General features: G+C 49.3%; 1 protein-coding gene across 2 annotated transcripts in view; it reads right to left on the reverse strand.

The window, feature by feature from the left end:
- Shg (DE-cadherin) overlaps nt 1-20,361 on the reverse strand; it is a 50,849-nt gene that overhangs the window by 16,489 nt on the left and 13,999 nt on the right. The gene's annotated exons all lie outside the window — the stretch shown is intronic.

Here is a 20,361-nt window from a genome sequence, read left to right on the forward strand (position 1 = left end):
GTGTGGCGAACAGCGGTGGGCAACGCGGTGCGGTCGAGCCGCGAAAGGTGACCGAATGACAGGGCCGTGTGTCCGCGCCCGCTGGGCCGAGAGTTCGCGGATAATTACAGGGCAATGTAACGCGGTTCTCTCTACTTTTCCGAGGGCCCTCGTTCGCGAGCATAAAAGCAAACGCGAGAAGGTAGGCCGGCCGTGCACGCGCGGACGTCAGGCGTGTTTATAGAGCACCGAGGCCGTTCGCTCTGGAATTATCACACGGCTACCGATTCGACCCGGTTGCCCGCGACGGAAGCGTCCGATTTTTCGGCCAACGATAACGACTCCGACACACGCTGGATATACGTGCATACGACACCACTTTAAATATGCAAAATCGCTACTTTTCTTGCATTTTAAGTAAGCCATCTCGTACGTGCTCCGCGAGGCTACAGAAACGATCTATTCGTATCGCTCTACCTTGCTACGACGTATTCGGCGTATTCGTAGATCGTATAATCGTGGTAATTATTAGACGAAGCAGGACAGAATAGAAGTAATAGATTGGTATACGGCGGCACGAGACGCGACTCACAGACGCGGCAAACAAATATGATCGCGTCTGTCCTGGTTAACAGCCTACATAAACCCTTTAGATGCGCCGCGAGGAAGTGTTCGCGTTGGAACGCGAACGCTTCGCAAAACGGGGCGAGGAGACCTAACCGTGGCAGCCCAGCAGAGACCTTTACGCGTATACACACCTTTGCGCGAGTCTAGTTTCCCGGCTCCCAAGGGTACGCTCGCTCTTCCATCCATCTCTATTTAATGCATTCTACGTGTACGTGTTCCGCGCGACCAGCTACCAGCCCCTTTCGACTCATTGCCCATCCCGCCGCCTCTTCTACTTTCGACCGGTTTCTTCTCTCTCTCGCGATTCTTCCTTCGTAACGTTTATATTTAATCCGCGTTATTTCGCGACGTACATCAGCAGCTCGGTTTAAACTCTGCACGTCGAACAAGAATTTACCGTAGCGCGGATGAAATACGTGCTATGCTGGCAACTGGAAGGAAGAAGCAAGGGAAACGGATATCGTTCCGCTTTATCAGCGACGACCGATCGCTGCTAGCCGTTCTCCTCGAGGAACGCCTTTAATTTCAGAATCCCAATTACGCATCGATCCGAGACAACCTAGAATTGGCCGGCTTTCGTTCCGAGCTCTATTCGCGATTCCACGGCCCCCCCGCGATCGAACATCGCGGCCACGCAGCCGTGCGTCGCGTAATTTCCGTTGCAATTCCGCGATTTCCACGGTGCACCGAATCTAACGAGCCCTTCGCTTCCGCGAGTACACTTGCACGCGGCTTAACCCTTCGCGTCCGGCGCAAATGTTCAGCCCAGCTGGATCCACGCATCGAAATATTTCTTCACTCGTTTTACCAAGATTACATGGTTGGCAGAATTTTAGTAGGGCACAGCGACCGCGCGCAAACTCCCCCGTGGACCACCGGAGAACCATAGAACATGGTTAAGGTTAGTTAAGACTTGGAGCGAGTTAAGAACTATCGGTGTATGCGCTGTGGATACGACGTTGTTGGATGATAAGGCGCGATCGTGTACGAGATCCGTGGATGACCGAAAGGGCTCGAAACGCGAGAACAAGAGGCCCTGGACGCGTTAGTCCAGTGACACGAATCGCGTTTTCATTGATATCGCGCGCGCCGAATCTACGCTTGACCAGCGGACCACGTAACGAGATATCGCGCGTGTACGCTTGCCAACGGCCGACTGCTGTCAACCCGGGTGTATTTTCCGAATTTGCCAGCTACGCAATTTACTACGTCAACTTACGATAATTTATGTCCGTGAGAATTCCCACGAGTGCCGCGGGATCGTTCCATCGGACCGAGGCGACGAGCGATGCGCATCGGAAACCCTGTGAAAAACTGACGATCAACCAGCGCTTCATAGTTCCCGTGCGACTCGAAAACTACGATCCCTCGTTACTTTATTCGTTTACCATAGGCATTATTTCATTTCCTTCCATCGAACCGTCTGCTACGGACAATGGCGCCGGTTATGAATTCGTAACGTACGATTCGAACCTGGGAAAATTTCATCGATACGAATAATCGAACAAAAATTCTCGACTCCGAGTCGAGGAACGTTCGTTTGGCTCGTAATACACCTATTATGGCTACATTAGGGAGTTTATTATAATAAATGGCAATCGCGAATTCCCAATTTCCCACTGAAACAGGAAAACGGTATTCAATTATAAGCTGTTTTAGCCTGTAACGAGACAGAGTTTTAGTTGTACAATATTGAGCAGAAACACACGGGGCGCGCCTCGGTTCGTGACGTTTATTCGGGATTGCGACTGCTCGTTAAAGGGAGAAACCGAGGTAGCGAATACACGTGTTAACTCCATTCGGGTTCTTACGCTTATGCTCCTTTTTCTCACTGCTAAGCGGATATATATTTATTCTAGTTTCTTCCCGCAGGTATTTCCCACACGCGATTCATTAGAATTCTCTCAACATCGTCAACAGGTCTCATCCGTTATTTAGTTACAGGCAAGATTAAGTAAATTTCATTTTTCACCGGCAGCTGGAAAATTACTTTTCCGCATCACCGTTCGCCGGAACAGTAATACAAGATGGAAGGGGATATTTTGTAGGAAAAGCCACTCGGAAAAAGTTGAAAACGGTAGCGGTGGTTAGCGGGACGTGCATAGTTAACGGGCGTTTTCGCGAAATCTCTTTCACCCCTGAAACTCGAACAGGAAAGGAGGGTGGCGGTGGAAACGCGCGGCGTGGAAAGTGGTACCGCGTACATCCAGACGGGGCGAGAAGCGGCGTTCGTGCCAAGGAAGATTAAATTTTACCGCACCGGGACGATGACCCGCGAAGCTTTGGCACCAGCCCGCTTTAATTCGCTAATCGAGCTTCCTCCCCCCGAACGCGATCGATCGAGGAGCGGTCGCGGAACGCACCCCTGTCAGAGCCAAGCCAGTCGAAATCTGTAGGCACGCGGACGCAACGTAGCGGACGAAATAATGGAGTAACTCGATGATCGCGCTTCGCAAAAGGGACCCCCTAATGGTTTTTCCCGTCGAGAGCGACGAGAGGCTTGGTAACAGCGCGATTGATTTGCATGGCTCGAAAGAAGGGTGGCAACGGAAGCGCGGAATTTAATTTTGGGCAAGAGTTCGAAACGCATCGACGGGTACAGAGGCGGGAGGGTGAAAACCCGCTCGCTGGAGGGTTGATAAATAGGATTGTCGCTGGGAACGCGCAAACAGCCGCCGCTCAGCTGCACGCTGGGCCTGGTTTCGAGTGGGATGAGTCGCCTGCCAGTGCCACTGTTGCAAGGGGCAAACACCCCCGACTCCGACGTTTCCGTCCGACGATCGAGGGAAGATCGCGAGAGAAAAGACGGTGTCCTCGGTGGTTTGAAAAATGACAGCGTGGCAAAAGCAGCTGCACGCCGGAGATCGAACGTATTGGCTGCTGAAGTATGCTTCGCCTACGACACGCTTTTCAATTCCACTCTTATCACGCTCGACGTTTACCCCCTGCTGAGATTCTCGGCAAATTTTTTAATATCATCGTCCATCGATTTAATATAATTAATTGATGCTGGATACTCGATCTCTTTTTACGATTTTCACGAGCAGCTGATTTTCACTGCACAGTTAAACAGATTTCACGGAATAGCATTTAATCGCCATTGTACTCGCTTCAACAACCGCCCGCATGTTGTATTTACGACGTATCTCGCGTGCCTTCAGTTTTCACAAAGCTTTACAGATCCCAAACTCGTGGAGGACCTTTCTACGAAAGGATGCCCGCGTTGCATCGCGCCAACTCTCTAACTTCATCGAGCGTGCAATTGTATCGCGATGGCGTTCGCATTGTTCCGATAGTATCCGACGCGTCCAAGACTCCGATACGATTTCGTTACGCTTTTGCCGGCCACTAACGGACGCGCAACCCTCTTCCGAATGGCCACGAATTTTTTGTCGGGTAAACAGGAAGAACGTGGTCAGAGAGAAAACCAGGGGAGAGGGAACCAAGGCAGATTTTATCAAACACGGGACAACCAGAAATTAGGACCCTTCGTCTACCATTCAATCCGGCTTAACGATATCCGTAATACAATATACAGCAGTTGCGCGAAAGCAAAAGGGGCCGAGGGGTAACGAGCTACGGGAATTATAGCAACCCCCGCGATATATAATAACGTTGCTACACGTATTATAGCATCCTAAACAGTACGTTACACCTGTTCCTTGAACACATTCTGTTAACAACGTTCGCGTATATCGTGCCGCATTTTCGCCATCGACAACTACGCCCCAACCTAAAGCTTCGCGCTCCTTCTAACCGTGGGATACATCGTACGCATTGAATCATTAATCGAGCTCACCAGCTAGGCGTAACGAAGTGGATAATACACGGCGAGAACAACTTTTACATTGGGAATATCATTTTTCTGCGGTGAAGTCAAGATCAATATCTAAACAGGTTGACATTAAAGCATATCCGGTTCAAGCAGTCCCTTTTCCCACAAAGTGTACGATGGAGCCGAAGCAAATGTCACGGGCCGGGATTTCTCTCGTCCCCAGCGCGATTTATTTTCGCTCCCGCCCATTTGTTACTTAAAACTGCGAAGCCCACAGCCGAGGGGTCCAAGTCTAATTTCCCAGCTAATCGACCGCGGATTGTCGCAGCCAACTCGAGAACGTCGTGTCACGGGACACTGCCAGTCTCGCGCTCCTCCCAAGACTCTAAATTAAAAATTCCACGCCGCGGTCGCAACTCTTAACCACCGAGCCACCCCCAGAAGCCCGCATATTCTATTCGGTACGTTCGTTGGTTCTCCTCGTAAGTAATCCGGCAGCAGACAGACGTTCGTCGCCGAACACACGTGCACGTGTGTGTGTACGTTAAGCTTCCAGAAATAGTTTAATTGCACCGACTGTTTAAACCTACAACTTTTAAGGGCCGATCTGTCTGTCGAGCCCATATTCATATCAGTAAAAATAGATTCCACGAACAGATCGTACGATCCGTTTTCTTCGGAAAACGATTCTTTTAGAATAGGTGAGTAAGAAAATAATAAATAATCGCTGGATTCGTATTCGTACCTCGTGTGTAATAGTTTAATAGGCTAAAAAACGGCGACGCGCGAGCAACTAAATTGTTTCGCGTCAATCTAACTAGTTTCAGCCGAGCGTAGATTAAATCTGAAAACGGGATATCGCGCGCGTCCTCATATATATATATATATATACATACATACACGCGTAGGTATGAAAATTGAACGGAATTTCATTTCCATTTTCCCGTCCAACAAAGACGCGTCCCTGGAATATCACGATCTCGTAAACCGAACGCGCGTTGCGACCATCGCATTGTGCTCGTAATTCAAAGAGATGCCGTACGATAAACGGCCTTTTTCCCGACCGACAATCCTACCCCGTTTGCGCTGCCTTTTTGCCCGACGAACGCCCGCCCGAATAGAAATAGTCTCTCTTCTATCGTCCGCGTTGTAATCCGCGCGCGTTCGCCCGTAATCACCGGCGTTGTATAAATGGACCTGGCCACGAGTCGCGCCCCGGTGACGAACGCTGTTATCAAGGATGCTCGGCGCATAACGCGAATCGTCTGAGTACACAAAGCGGCACCGTACACGAGCCGATTCGTCGTTCGATGAGTCGCGCGATGCTAACTAGCGATCAGTTGCGCGACGCATTAATTGCTTAAGCGATTAGCGCGAATATATGTACCGTGAACGGGGCCGTTCGTTTGCCAAAGTGATTACAGCATTGCGAAACAAAATGTACGGATCCGCATCGATTCCCATCGCGAAAGATCGTAGCTTCGGATTACCGACGTACCCCGAGGAATCTCACCCCAGTCTCGGTCTTGTCGGCATCGCATTCGGAGAAGGGAAAGGTGTCCGTCCGAGTGGTGCGTGCAGGTAACGCACGTAGGATGCGACGCCGCGAGCCGCGTTGCCTTGCGTCACGACCTTTGGAACAGGCGTATGCTATGCAAATGGAATCAATTTGCGAGTCGGTGGGCGTCGCCGGTTCGTGGACTGGATAGCCCCGCACGCCACCCTCTCCCTTTGAATTTGGCCCTGTGCCCCTCGACTGGTCCTAATTCCCGTCGAAACGAGTTTATCCGTTGTAAAGAAGGTAGGGATGGGGGTGGCGAAGAAAGGAGGTGGGCAAGGATAGGGAAAGCAAGTGGTACCAGCGAACAGGCAACGAGACGGTGTGATTTAATATCGTAAAACAGAGTGTAACACGCTGTCACACGCCCCGTGGAGGAAACGGGGCACCCCCTGCTGTCTCCCGTGGGTCGCCCGCCGTCCAAATACAAGCCTTGGTCCATTCCTCCCCCGATACCAAGAGATTCGCACACGCCACACAACCCCTCTGCTGTTTGGCTTGCTACGTCGTCACAACGGTCACGCGCTATTCCGCATACAAACGCGCGCAAACACAGAGACCGGGAGACAAACCCCATCTGCTTTCCTTGCACCGTGCGTCGCGTCTATCTCGATTAGGATCGGAAATTGGTGGCGGTGCGCACGGACACGGCCAACACCTACACGTCTGGCCTACTTGGAAAAGCGACGAAAAACAATTTCAATCTGGCCAAGTAGAAAGTTTCACCGACGCGCTAGCGGCGCCTCAGCTACCTCGTTGTTTCCTTCCTTTTATTAGCCCCCTTTTTTCCTTTATTCCGCTGGATAACGCGCCGCCGTACTTCAACGCTTTCCGCGGACAGTTATCGCTTCCCTCGCGCCGTTCTCGATCGTGCGACAGCCACGAGCGTACTATACAATAGTGTCACTCCGTTCCGGGGAGAGAATTCAAGAAGAGGTGCTTCAAGAAGAACGCAAAATAAGGCGAACCTCCAAACATCGATTTCTTTTTCTTTTTCTTTTTTAGAAAAACGATGTTGGAAATCTGTGAAAACGGAGTCACGCGTTGGTAGCCTGTGGTAGAAGCCCGTTGCCAGTGCGACACGTGACGAAAATTCGATCTGGTTCTTACCGCTATTCCGGGGCCACTGAAAGATGGTTACACGCGCTGTAAGGGGCTGTGGTAGGAGTACAATCTCTTTTACGCGCCGAGACGTTCAAATTCTCGAATATATGTGCTGACTGATCAGTAAACATCGCTGTCGAACGTTGAAGCCGTGAGAGAGGAGTACAACCAGTAAGAGGAGAGTGGTGAAAGATAGCTCGAGCGTTCAGCTGATGGAGAGAGTGGATCCAAAGCATAATCTTTAAGTGGTATCAGCATAGTCCGCGCATTCATACACCAGATTCTCCTAGACGATCGTAATTTCGCTCGTTTGTCTGAATTTTTTTATCAACCACCAACACTACACTTTCCCTACTTGCAAGCAGGGAATTAAAACGATCTCTGCGCGATCGATAACCCACTTTCGATTTCACTCGGCGAACCCTGTTTCCTCGGCTTTGTCTACCTTGATTACCGATTAACGCGCGATAGGGCGAGACACGCGACTCCGATCCGCAGTGTCGCGGTCGCGTGGCCTGTATTTGCGCGGAGGTTTCCCTTTAAACGCATCGATCGAACCGGTACGAAAAGCGTCACGGTAAATCGACGATTTTCGGCTCGCGACGCACACTTTTCCAATCGTCCCTGCTACCTCTCGACCGGCTAGAAAACGCGACTCGTTCATTGTCAAAGACGTTCGTCTCCCTCTCGAATGTAAGAGACGCGCGAGTCCGGCGATCGATCGTTTTAACTGGGTCGAACACTCGGTCAGAGGTTGGTACCTACGTCGAAAAACTGTTTCCGCTCACGAGTACGTAAGTGTTTCGCAGGTCGCACGGACAGAAACGGAGCATCGCGTCGAGCACGCGAATCGAATTGAATGGGCTCCGCCGCGAAAAACGGTCAGCTCGTCTTTTTGAAGGAAACCGACTTTTCAAGAGGATTTAATGGCACGGACACCCTTCACGTTTGCGCAAGAAACGTACAGCTCCGATGGTTTAAACACCGACGCGATGACCTTTTCAAACCAGCTGCCGAGCGATCTTTTTATAAAGTCGTATCGTTTTCTCGTACGAGCTCCGCAATTAGAGCACGGTGGAAATAATGAAGTATTCGGTAATTAGAGAGATCCGAGGATAACTTTAGAAGATCGTCAAGCGTGTTTCGGCGATAACTCTTGGAACGCGTTCGAATTCTAATGCGGATAGAGCCGCGACACGGTATGTGGTCGCGAGGGAGAACCGGACGGCCCTCAATGCCGAGGATATATCGTGGCGAACGCGTATACCGATTCCACAATTGATCGGAGCCCGACACGTCCTCGTTACGTCAATTATTATTGAACGTACGAATTACCTGAAGCGCCGCTATCCAGGCTAATTTCCCGTCGGATTACATTTCCTATCACCTTGGCCACCCCTTCTGCGCCTAACCACCCCCAGCTCTTTTCTAGCACACCCGCGTTCCGTGACACCCGCGCGTTCAGGAGACGCACGTGCTCGACCTTTTCAAATACACATATGAAACGTTCGATCGCGTTCAAATTTCTTTTCGCGCTGAACGCGATCGAATTTCTAAGCGCCGATGCGCGGGACAATCTTTCCTCGTGTCGGACGTTCCTCTTTCGATCGAGCAGGGAAATGAAAGAAATACGTTCGCAGGTGAAAAACTCGCTTGTCCGCGGGTAACTTTAATCGTGAATAGCTCGCGAGAAAGCGGCGCGCGAAACGACTCGGACCGGCGGCGATGGACGTCCTCGTTACCCCGACGATCGATCACGAGAAACGACACGTAACGCGTAGAGTTCGCAGCCCGCGTCCGGTCAAACTCGGGCAGGCGAACCCTCGAAATGGGTCGAAAGAGTGACGCGCACCTGGATCCTCTCGATCAACCCCGAAGAAGACTTTGCCCTCGCGCGAGCTACGCCCAACGCTTCGAAGGTACGGAAGAGATATCGTCCTGATAAACGTAAAGTCTGATCGGCTGGCATAACGCGGTCGTAACGATAGCGATAGCCGATAACTACGGCGGCTGTAAAATAAAAAAAACGGCCACGCGCACGGTATATTCAATGGGAAGGTGAGAAGGAGCGTTTACGTGTGCGGATGCGCGTGTGTGCACGCGGAGGAACGATCGGGTATAACCGTATCGTATCCCTGAAAATTACGATCTCGCGATGGGATGCGATGCGATGCGATGCGATTCGATTCTATCGATCGAGGAGCAACAAACTTTGCGCACCCACATTACTCTGGGGCGCACGTACTACGCTACCCACCCGGTGTCTATGAGCGGTCTGTATGCTCGCAGCGCGAACTGTGTCGGGAGAAACACGCGATATCGGAACTTGCGCAACCTCGTGAACTTTGTACAGGCCGCGCTACTATAATACGATACCCACCCTGAGAACATGATTTTCAAGTAACACAATTTAAAGGTTTCCAAGTACCCTCCTAAAACGTGACTGACTCGTGTTACACGTTTCAAGACTCATATTTGAGTTTTGGATAAAGCTCTTACCAACTGGATTTTCAGTACCGAGGGTATCTACAATACCTACTAGTTCCCGTGCGTTTGCTGTGTTATTAACCTTCCATTCTCTTCGACAATTTAGGGTACATATCCAGTAGGAGAGCGACCGTGACGAATTTTCGGCACAATACCCACGCAGCGAAGAAATGCGAACCTTTCAATATTCGAGAAGGGAGACGGCGAAGGGAAAGCTATAGATATACCCGGGGGTGTCATAAATCCTCCAGGACCCTTTTTAATACTGACCAGGCATTTCCACGGCGACGCAATTACCGGTCATTCTTCGTGGCACAGTCGTCGACGGTGACGGACGTCTCCGTAACATGCGATTACATATCGACCAGGCTCGCTCGATTTTTACCTTTCATGGAAAATCTACGCGACGTTAACATTACGAACATTTCGGTGACGGGCGATTGATGGTAATTTATACCTGACAATGCCAATCGAGCCGCGAAACGAGTCGGGGCTCGAGCGCGCCTGTTACCGCGAAATTAGAACTAATTTTCGATTTAACTACGAGTCGATAAATAGTCGATGAATATTCAGGAGGTCGAGTACGGGACAAGCCCATCGAGTCGAAAGCATCGAACCACTGCGCGTTACCAATCTATCCGCGATAAATGAAGTTTGCCGACTTTCCATTTTGCAGTAACTCACCGCGGGATGGGGTGTCACGAGTTGTTGCGTCGTGAACGGAAGAGCGTCGCGCGTTTACGCACGCACGACGCTCGGGACAAGCCGAAGGAAGGAGGAAGAATGAAGCTGGACGACGGGCGAGGGTGTCGGAGAGGAGAGAGCAGAGGTGGATTTATTTTTAGCTGGCGCCGAGCGCGAGAGGCGCGGGGGCGGCGGGTAAAGCGCCTAGGGTAACTCGTCGTTGACGCGCGCACTCATTGCTCGTTGCTCGTTTACACGTCACGGGAAAACAACGGGACGGGGGCTTCGGACACACACGCTCACTCTGTCTTTCTCACTTTCTCCGTTTCTTTCTAGCCGCGATGGCTCGAGATAATTCGTGAACGGCAGACGCTTTTCCCTGTTGTGCGGCCATTTAATCGATGTCAAAGTCAAGGTGCCTCGGCTGCTCTCGGTGTTGAATGGGACGGGCCGCGGATTCGCGGACCTTTCACTCGTGGGAGTTACCACGGAATATCGAGAGGGTTTCTCGACGCGCGCGTGGAATTTATGTAGATTCGATACTCGCTCCTTCAACGAGCCGTGGTTACAAGTAAATGGATTACTTATGTATATGCTGCGTGAAAATATACCGGTGCCTCGTAAATTCAGCTATTTATTGTTGCGAAAAATGCAAACCCATATATTTTCGAATAAATTAAAATGCAAACGATTTATTACCATCGAAAAAGTTTCACGGGGGAGCGAAGCGTTATTCGAAGTTCGTTTGAATATTTAATAAATGTTTAATAAACGCGCGAAGATTGAGCGAGAACTTCTGTTCGATCGAGCGGCGTTCTCATAATCGAGGATCCCATCGAATCTAGGGTCGTCAACCCTCGTTGCCGGAGCAGAGGCAGCAGGACCTCGACTTCACGCGACGCATTGGGTTCGTTCGAGGATCTCTGGTCCCCCCTCACGGAACCAACCAGAAGAGAACCGAACAGAACCGCAGCTGGATGTTCTCCTCGTGTCTGCTTGGGACTCGCGTTTACACACGCGTGCGCACACGCACCTCTCGATGCACGGATGACTCATAGACCGAGAATCCACTTTGTTCTATTACTCCGATCCCCCTGGCCCCACTGTCGCTGGTGATGGTTGCTTTTGTTGGCTGGCTGGCGCGGTCTACGGCTTTTCCTCTAGAACCACCCGACAGCTACGCGATATCAAAGCCCCGTTCCCAACCAATTCATCCCCCACCGCCGATGTACCAATCTATCACATACTTGCCCCATCGCGCGGCAAACCTGTCGATCTCGATTTTTCCTGACAAGAGAGTAGAGATTTTAACCTCTTCGAAGGAAATTGGAAATAAATCCGATTTCAACTGGCGTTTTGTCAACAAGGCGTTTGTTATAAACTACAAACGCCTTGCAAATTATACGAAAAGAGAAACGAGGAGTCAGGCACCAACCAACGGGGACAGACATTTTTAGCCGCGCCAGTGGCATCGCGTTGTCTACGCGCTCTTACGTCTCGACTTTTCCTCCGAACGCGCAACAGGATCATCCTTCAGGCTTTTCAAAAGTTGGAAGATCGATGCGGAAATGTGGCGCAGCCCCCGCAAGACGAACGCGCCACTTTTCCACTTCGTCTGTGTCGTCGAAAAGTACGCTCGTATATCTCGGGCAGAACCACGGAAGATCGCGAGGAACGGGCCATCCCTCGACAAAAAAAAAGGGGGAAGCGGAAAAAAAACCGGGCATGAATGCATTGTGTCTTAGTTATCGCGCAACAGCTGTGCTTAATAGTCTTCAGACCCGTGTTCACGAGGGAGAAAAACATCGGGCAGCGTTATTTTCGACGATGCATCGGGGATGTCTGTTCGAACGGAAAGATCAAAGTGAGGGGAGTAGGCCCTCTACCACTGGTTTCGTGGTTCCCCCTTTGGCTCCCTTCCGTGAAAGTTTGATCGGTCTCGCTATCGATCGTAAACGCGATTCGTGGGGCGAGTTTCCCGCGATTCTAACCCTCGGCTTCCAACTCACGCATGCGATTCGATTTTATTTTTATTACAGATGTAGCACGGTGAAACTACGATTATTGATATACTTCAAAACTGTCTCTGTTTCTGTCAATATTCACCGAATACTTTATATTTACTCCTCTTAAATCAATTGTTCTAACATATCGAGCATCCGGGTGTTGACATACAAGATTACCGTTAAAACACGGTTGGGATAAATAAGCTGGACTTTTATAGATGCCTTTAAAAAGGATACGGACAGGATATTCTAACCGTGTTATAATCGCGAAAGAAGAAGAAGAAGAATAGTACGAGACTCCTGGAACAGCGTACCGAATCCACCTACGTATCGCAATCAATTATTCGTATGTAAAGAGAAATTTATTGCCACGCAGGAAGGACGCGAGTAAACGGGCATGCTTGACTGCCCTTTCGAAGAAGAACAAGTTTTTCCATGGGATTGCTCGGTACCAGTTGGTTGTCTTTTCGCGGCATTTGCATCCACTTGACATTCGCGATCGATTCCGTTTAAAAGGATCCTCCCATCCCCCGAGCGCGTAGCCTGATTTCTTCCCTTGGTCGTTCCCTCGCCGCGTATCGTCGCAGTGCGGTGAAAATATTAATAATAAAGTGTCAGGATGCACCGTCGAACGCGACGTGAATTATTGCGCGAAAGAAACCAACGGCGAAGCGGTGGGATTTCGTCGCCGGCGATGATTTACGCGCGAGCAGATAATTAACAGAGGGGAGTCGATTTCCGCGAGGGTGCCGCGCGAATTCGAAGGCGTTCATCGACAGGTCTGTTTCCGGTAAACGAAGAAACCGAGGAGGGACGCCTCCACCGTCGACCAGGACGATTCCAATTAAAGGGAGGCGAGAGGGTCTCTCCATTTTCTCGGGTGAAAATCCTCCTCAAAATCGGGAAACCGCGCCGCGCAATTATCGCGACGCGTTGCAGTCCAATGACGCTCGGCATCGCGGAAAGCACGTGATTATCAGACGGAACGCGTAATTAATGCTCGAGATAATGCTCGAACGGTCGTCGAGCCGCTGGCGACAAGAAAAAACAGAACTAGAACGCCGTTGCAGCGATGCTCTCGAGTATGTGCTCGAGTCTTTTACCCATGATACGTTTCAACACGAAGATCATCGTAGAAATTATATCGGAGGATCTTTCTCTGTCGGGAAATCCCTTCTTTGGGGTGCTTACGATGCGTGTTTGTAGAGGCGAGGCGAGGCTCCGGATGGCTCAGCAGGGTGACTCATCCTGAGTTTTCCCTAAGCCAGTTTTTCTTGGGTCCCAGATGGAACTTGGGCAGGCCAAAGCTTCCACAGTGCCGTGTCGATACTTTCCATAGCTACCATACTTTCTTCGTTATCGACAATTAATTCATTATCAATTTATTATCGGCTATGAAGTTGATACTTCTGATATCCACCCCCCTAGCTCTCACCCTATCTTCCATTGTGATTCACTAAGCGCCTCCCAAGTTTTTCAGTGCAAAATCCTATCATTATCGATAAACAATAGTTAATACTTCTCGCAGACGATGAAGGGGCCTCGATCTTTAAGTGAGCCAATTCATTTTTCTTCCTTTGTTCTTTGATTAACTCCGGCGGGTGTCGTTGAAAGGTTCAACTTCCCGAGGAAATGCATAAACAGATGAAGAGCGAGAAATACACGTCTGCGTCTTGGAGGCAGAGAGAATCGTATCTCCGGTTTTTGTCTGGCTCGAGGTCAAACTTTTTTCCAACATACCGGAAACTTAAATTGCATTGCGGCAAAGTATCTTAAGTGCATTAGCACTAAGTCTTAAGATACAACGTATAGAAAAGTCCTTATCGGAAATTTTCATGGAGATAAAATGTCGTGTAATCGCAAATAACTCGAGCAGTTGCACGTAACTTGATTACGGTACTGTAAAACACACCATTTGAAGCACCACTCATCTATGTTACAAGAGTGTTACATTGCTAGTCTTATTTTTCATCCGAAAGTAATACGTCATTTCTCTACGTAAATCTTTGAACGCTGTCTTCTGTAAATCTACTATAATGGAGATAAAATTCTTTCCTTTTAAGGTACTTTTAACCTACTTTTGAAGTCCACCCTGTCTCTTGCTCTGCTTTCCCCTCTCCGTAATACAGATAAAATTCTTGAAAGGTACAGCTACAATATAATGAACAAAAGCATTGGACTCCAGTTATATCTCGGAACTACTAGCGGACAATTTCATATTAAACAAAGATTCAAACTATTTTACAGTTTCTATCGTCGATAAATTTGTCACTCGTGCAGACTCGTGTCCCTCCCTTTTTTTGCCTCAGTAGAATCGCATCGACATTTCCGCGGAAAACACGAATGCTTTCCTTAAGGCTTTGTAAGTTTTGGTAGCGGCTAGTGTGGAAGAAGGGACCGAAATTCTCGGCTTATCGACAGGCAGCGTTAACGTTTGCCTTTGGACGCGATATACATGCTGGCCCAAAGATAAATATTTAAAGGAGAGCAGCGTATGTACGTGATCGAGCGGCCGTTTGTCAGTTGGCTCTGTGGAACGTCGAACCCAAGCGTCCTGCGTTCCTTTCTTCGCTACGGAAAGATACGAACAGCCAACAAGGAACGTAACTAACGGTTACTACATATAAAAATGTCAGAAGACATATGCGCTGACCCTTTCAACCGTTACCCTTACGGAAACTATAGCGAAAATTAATCCAATCGGACCATACCGTCGAGTTATCTTTTTTAATTTGAAAAGACACCGAAAAACGATCCGACACCGTGCACATAATACGCGAGGCTGAAAGAATAAAGGTAAGCGGTGAATTCCCTCGGTAAACAAAGGAAGGTAATACGTAGAAGCGGGTGGGTGCCAATTGGAAAACGGATTGAACGAAAATCAATTAAGACTGGAGGGAAATTGGTTGGGCGCGCCAAGGCGTAGAAATGAAACCATGGATCGTACCTTTATACGCGTCGAGAACGATTCTTTTAGACGAAAACGGAATTTCACGATTCGAGAAAGATTGTTTGCGCGGCGGCCACGCGTCGTCGCGTATCGAACCGATGCACGGTTCGGAAACGGTTAATTAGTCCAGTACGACAAGTCTTTCGAGATGCTGAACGTACAGCGCGAATGTAAAAACGATACTCGCGTACGAAGGAGAGTAGCGCACGTGCAACGAGGTCGACGGGATACGGATATATAGAAAAGTTTTGCAAAATAGGAAATCGAATCGTGCATCGATCGGTGCAGCAATATCGCTGTAACGGTAGCGTGCCGAGAGAAAGGCAAAAAGGGTTATTGGATGGAACGAAAACAGAGATGGACCCCGTATCGAAGCGTACGGTAACCACCACGGTGCTCTCTCGCTTGTCTTCGAACGACTCCTGATTCAACGAACAGTTCGGCTAATCGAGTTACCTGGCGTTTCACAATGGCTAGGCCCTGCATTTCCGGCGGTCGTGCCCCGCCCCGCGTCCAGCTATGTTCTCAGGACGCCGACTCTCCCTCCCTCCCTCTCTCTCTCTCTCTCTCTCTCTCTCTCTCTCTCTCTCTCTCTCCTTCTACATTCTCCGGTAGCTACTTAGGTTAATGAGTCGGTGGGCAAGTTGGCTTGGCTAGCTTGAGAGCGGTGTCGCGATAGCTCGCGGTTTCCGTCTCGCGTCTTAGGTAGCGCGGCCGCGACAGCCACTAGACGTACGAGAGAAGCGCTACCCCTTTCGCGCGGGGGCTCGCAGTCCGCACCAATCTCCATTACTTTACCTCGTTACGCCGTTGCGCCACGAGAAACCTTCCTCTTCCGACTACTATTCGTATCGCGGGTATCGCCTTTCCTGCACCGCTCCAACCCATCACTTAACCCTTCTGACACTCTTATTTCGCTAAGAGAAAACTATCCAACCTTTCCACCTTCTAACCCCTCTGAGAGAAGGACGTCCCAGCCGATGAGTAACTCACGTTTCTATCGCTTCCAATGTGCCAACCGCGAATACGGCATTTTCGAGTTGCGATCGTATGGAGGAAGGGAGAAAAATATGCGGGGTGATGTGGTTTTCCGTTCGAGGGTCCGAGCAAAGTTCTGGGGCGGTCACCCATGACTATATAGGGTGTCCTTTTCGTACAACTTCGTACATACTCTTGCGCATATGCGCAAATGCGGAAAGGAAGCCAGAACATTTGGCAGCCTTAAAATTTTTTCCAGTGCCTTCTAGGTCCATCACTGGGAGGCCACACAGGCTTCTCGTCACGCATCCTGCTCACAATGGACCCTAAACCCTATACCTGACCGATCTCTAAAGTCGTTTCCTTCGAAACCGAATCCTTCGACGCGATGCTGCCATCCTCGACTTCCTTCTTACTCGGCCGTTCTAAAATCGGCCATAAATTTTTCCAGCCAGCATCCCCGAACACCCAGTATACGCGATGCGGATCGAACGCGTTTCTCACGAACGCGTCAAGCCCTTTGTGCAGCACGTTCTCACGTTGCGCACGACGGACCAAGGGACAATTAAGCATGGCGACTCCCCCTCGAACTATCGTCCAAGGGGCCGGCGAACGAGAAGCCGCGAGGCGAGGAGACGCGCACGCCTGACGGAGCCGTCACCAGCTATCTCATGACTCTTCTTTCCTCGACTCGACGTTCAATTTCCCTGGTCCCATGCGAGGCGAAACCGGGTCGAACAGCGTAACACGCTAACAGGTGCGTGCACCACGCGGCCCTCGCCAATCTATCCGCGCTCCGCCATATTCCATCGGCTTCCACTCGACTCCCGTTCGTCCGATACCATCCGCCCGACGATCGGTCTAATAAGCGATCGACCGCTGAAAAAACCATCGGTATCGTGCAAACAACGCGATGGCGACGCGAATGTTTTTTCAGGCTCCGAGCCGATACGAGGAGCGGCCCCATGGCTCGATATTCGTTATATCTCTCGCGCTAAACCGAAATCAACCGAGTGATACTTGTTTTTAATCACGAATATCGCTACGCAAATAATATTTCGTAATCAGATAGAAAGGATACCGTGAAATCCACACAAATTCGGTGGATGATATTTGCGATCGTACAGGTAATTTATTTAATTCCCGTCGAGTTGTAGGTCTGTAGAGAGGTAAGCGCTTTGATCGCTAAACTACGCATATTTATGCAAATTCCGGCTTTTACAAATCTCTAATTAAAGAAGTGGAAATCTGGTTACAGATGTGTTTCGCTCGGTGAATATTGTAACTCGTAGTTTATTCCGAATAGTTTGCATACTTTTGCATACTACGCGCATTCTCTCGTTCGCGTATTAAAATTTTTCATAAATACGGGAATATCTGCAGTATATCGCGGGGGAACACCTTTTTTTTCTGTCATCATCTCTCATGTAATATTGAATCATATCCCGTCTAGCCACTGAATAATACAGATACGAGGTGACATATATAACAAGGATGAATATGCATAAAGATAAGCGCATAATTACAATTTCAACCTACCGAACTAATTCCCACCGATGTTACGCGATGCATGAGAAAATAAAATAAACGAAAAGTACTGCTGGGACGTGTCCCGAGCATCGCTAAACTTCCTCCGATTGTTAACGTAATATCGATCAAAAAACGTAGTTACTGATTTTCAGTTAAACATCGATTGGATATGATCGTGATCGATTCACTTTTCGCGAGAGAAACCATAAGGGCAGCGCGCAGAAAATGGCACGGAAAGTTGGAAGTGAAGACGTTTGGGAACATCCCGATGAATCACGAGGCCGATCGATCCTCACGATTCCCGCAGCTCTGGGCCAACATCGTCCCTCGTTAAAACAATAACGCCTCGTTGAGATCGATCTACGGATAACGCGCGTTACGTACGACAAGTACCTTCGCCTCGCTCCGATTACGCTCTTATCGTTTTCGATTCCACCGTTATATCCGAATCGATCGCACTCGACGCTCCGGCGCGTCCTTTCCCGGAATTGCGAGGCCCGTAAACGCCCTCGCGCGAATGCGCAATTTTCGAGATGCATAATATCGTATGAAACCCAGCGGACGAGTTGAAGCCAGTTTTACGGCACCGATTCCGCGACGAATCGGGTTCCAAGCTAACCGTTAATAATTTATCAAGGATAAACGTACTTGGCGAAAGTTCGTATTATGTTTTAACTATTCGAGGTTTATTCAGCTCCGATCGCGCGTCAATCGGGAGACGCTTGGCGAACCGTGGTGTCTAGACCTGTTTTGAAGAACCGTGGTTCGAACGAGGAATACGATGTGCAGCGAGGCGCTAGCCGGAGAGCCGAGTATTTGAGAATCCGTATGCATAGTATTCGAGGGAGAGAGAAGGAGCGGAGAAGGAACTCGTACAAGAGCCTAACGATCGTACGCGTGACAAGACCGACAAGAATGTCGGTGACGTCATCGGCTCGCCACAGGTATACGCGTGTGAGTCAACTCCGAGGCGAACTTCCACGAACGGACCCATTGCGTTCGTTGATTCGTTTCGTTCGTGGTTATCTTCGACGAGAACGAGCACACATGCACCATTCTAACGCGTACGTGTACGCGACCGAGCGTAGCCTCTCGTTGTGTAATCTATTAATAAATACGTTGGATTCAGCCGAACCAGCTGCCACGAATAACACCGGATAGATAGGTGTAGAGGGTAGCGTTATCAGCCACGGGTGAGGCCAAGCGAACCGGATTTCAATTGATCATCCGTGCATTCCGGCGATGCAGCCTCGTTCGTGAAAAACGGTTCCAATAACCTGGATCCCCATGGTCAACTCAAGAAACAGACGATACATCATTTTCATTAACTTCAACTGCTGCTGTTGAGCGCCACTGTACCTCGAACAATCGTAGATGCGAAAGATTATCACGAAGAGATTCGTTAACAATAACGAGCGCACAAAGAAGAAACTATTACACACAGTGGCGAAACGGATCTCTCTAGGCCAGAACACGGTAGCAAGAAAGACCTAATTTATGTCTTTCTCGAGTGACTACAACTTCCCCTTCCCCAGTATCCATCATGACGAAACTTGAATGACCAATCTAAACATATGATAAGAATGCTTGCCTTGCACGCTTTTTTTACACATCAGACTCATAACAGCATAAAACGTACTAATAAAATGGGAACTCCATTGAATGACTATAACCCAAGCAAGTAATTAAGGGTTAATTACTTACGTATCGTTACACACGCGACAACTGACGTCACGCCACGAGTACCGCGCCCTGATAAACTCGTCGACATGATACCGAAACCCTCCGACGAATGTGGCCATCGATCGGTGATAACACGACTCTTGGAGAACTCTTCGCGACGACGGAACGTATCAAAAGTTTCAGTGGAAATGAAGTGAACCGACCAAGAGTCGAGTCAGTCAGTTTGCGACTAGAAATCACCACGGATCCGGCGGAACCGCCGTTACTGCCTTTCAATTCGTGGCTCGTGCATGGGGCTGCCGGCTTAACGTATTGATTCGCCATTAGCATCTCCAGCAAAGACTTACTAACGCACAATCTAGCCCAATTATGAGCAACCTTTGGGTCAAAGTTTGCACGACCCACTTTGGTGGTTGGAGTAGTACGAGTCCGAGCATGTGGATCCGCGAACAACCATTCAATAAGAGCTGCAAACTCCCAGTTAATACAATGTTACACGCACGCTTGCGAACAGCGAAGCGAAGCTAAGCGTATTCCGTGCTCCGTGTTTAACAAAAGAATGTTTCCAAATAATTTCTACGATATGCACTTTGCATCGGGGGGAAAGGGCGAAACATTATTCCTTGTCAGTACAGGGAAGAGGCGCGCGCTTTATTGAAATACAAGCACTCAAGCAACGCTGAGAAGTTTAATCGGTCAAAATGAAAAATTGTTGCGTTTGTAATAACAGGATACACGGGAGCGTAAAATAGAATAATTTCCCGAGATGTCGCGTCACGTTTCATCCCCCGCAGACGAAGGGAAAACAATAAAGTGGGAAGTAGCAGAAAAAGGTTGCTCATCATTGATCTATTAGAACCGGATGTCCATCTGGCCCACCCCTTACCGTCGATTATTTTAGATGTTGCCAGCTAAAAATAGCACTGGCGCGACTCCTTTTCTCCATCAGCCTAAATAGCTTATACAGATTAAATCCTCTTATCGCTACTCTTTCAAAAGC

Source organism: Xylocopa sonorina, chromosome 10, assembly GCF_050948175.1.
Source record: "Xylocopa sonorina isolate GNS202 chromosome 10, iyXylSono1_principal, whole genome shotgun sequence".
In the NCBI taxonomy this organism is placed as follows: Eukaryota; Metazoa; Arthropoda; class Insecta; order Hymenoptera; family Apidae; genus Xylocopa; species Xylocopa sonorina.